Source organism: Pteropus vampyrus, unplaced genomic scaffold (assembly GCF_000151845.1).
Source record: "Pteropus vampyrus isolate Shadow unplaced genomic scaffold, Pvam_2.0 Scaffold103, whole genome shotgun sequence".
Classification (NCBI taxonomy): Eukaryota; Metazoa; Chordata; class Mammalia; order Chiroptera; family Pteropodidae; genus Pteropus; species Pteropus vampyrus.
Window position 1 is genome coordinate 1,387,137 of NW_011888884.1, and position 1,803 is coordinate 1,388,939.

Below are 1,803 nucleotides of genomic sequence, written 5' to 3' on the forward strand. Positions count from 1 at the left end.
CAGAGAGCCTACTTCCAATGAAAGTCACTTTTACAGGTACTGGGGGTTAGGACTGTAACATCTTTTGTGGGGACACAGTTCAACCCATCATACCTCGGGTCCAAACAAATCTCAGGCGGATGTTTCTCGCGGGGAGGCGCGGCGGAAGGGGGGGGGCGGGCCTTCTCTGATTGACACGAGGGTGCAGAGTCCCTGGCAGTCCTCTCAGTGTTAGCCCCTCCTACAGCCTCAAAGAGGCCTCTGCAGAGGGCAGCCTAACTTTCCCTGCTTTTAGAACAACAAAACTGGAACCTAAACTTATTTTTCCTTTTTATTTTTTTTTCAATGGGCATGTGTCAAAGATTTATTTGACTCATTAATAAGAGAACCCGGAAGGTGTTACAACCAGTTGAAGGAGCATTTAAAGAACACACATAGCAAGGCAATCCAGAATGTTGAAATGACTTTACAAATAAATGCAAAACTAGTCAATATCCATAGTGCAATAACTAATTCTGTCTACACTGGATAAAATTTATTTGCATGTCTATGAGCAAGAATCATTTGCATTGCTATCGGTTTTCTGAAAACTGAGAGTTACAAAGAAGCTTGAAGGCAATGCAACGTGCAGGAACCCGGGAGGGGTGCACTAAACAAGACACCCAGTAGTCTTTTTTGCTCATTTCAATATTTTTCACAAATTTTTCTGGTAGAATATATGCCTCCCAGGTGCTAGGATCGCCTGTTCATATATTAGCAATCATTGAAGGGATTTATGTCCTTTAGACGTAGGGGGTTTGCTGGCTGGGGAGCCCTGTGTCCTCATTCAGGTCTGGGGAACTATTATGATGGCCCCTCCTCCCTCCACCTCATCCACTGCTGTGCCCAAGGCCCCAACATCAAGGAAACAGGACTTCCCCAGCTCCTCCTGGGAAAGCAAGCTTCCCCCTCCCATCCTTTGTCCCTGCCGCCAAGTCCTTCCCATCCCCTGCCCCTGGCCCCATCAGCTTTTCACTTCCCTTCCTGTACACACATCCGTGGTCAGCCCAGTTCTGGTCAGGCACCCCACTCAGGCCACTTCCCTAAACTGGAAGTCCAATGGTCTGAAGATCAACCTTGTTCTGTCCTTTCTGTTGTGCCCCCCACTTCAAGCTACAAGTCTGAGACCAGAAACCTAAATCTTTCTAATTCATTTAGTGGCTATGTGATAAATGACATCATTTCCCTAAGCTTCAATTTCCATCATCCTAAACCTCAGCATTACTGTGAGTATACATGAGTGTAGCAAATGCTGTGGTCTTCCACCCAGATCCTCTTTAGGACTTAGGACTGGGACACTCATTCTGTCAGCTCAGGGAACAGTCACTCCCTGGAAACTGCCCTCTGCCGAAGAGGGCTGCTTCACCCAAGGTTACGACCCCTCTCTGGGGTAGCCCACAGGCAACAGCTGGTCCAGGTTGAGATACAAAGTCTCAGCCCACTTGCCTCAATCTGAGACATCTCTGAAGTGTTACCCGTTTCAGTGCTCCCTGTGGAATCAGCTAGGGTTTCTGCTGCAACTAAACCACAGTTCAACTCCTCCTCTGCCCAGTCCTGCCTCCTTCTCTCTCTAACAGGTATGTTCCCAAGGCACTATCCAATAAATTTCTTGCACAAAAGCCTTAAAGTCCCAGAGTCTGTTTCCTTGGGAACACAATCCTGCAACAATGAGATAATGCTGAGCATATAATAGGGTCTCAAATATGCCACTCTCAAGTCACATGACCTTCATCAATCCCTTCTCTCTGGCCTCAATTAGAAAACTAAGAAATCCCTAAAATGAGG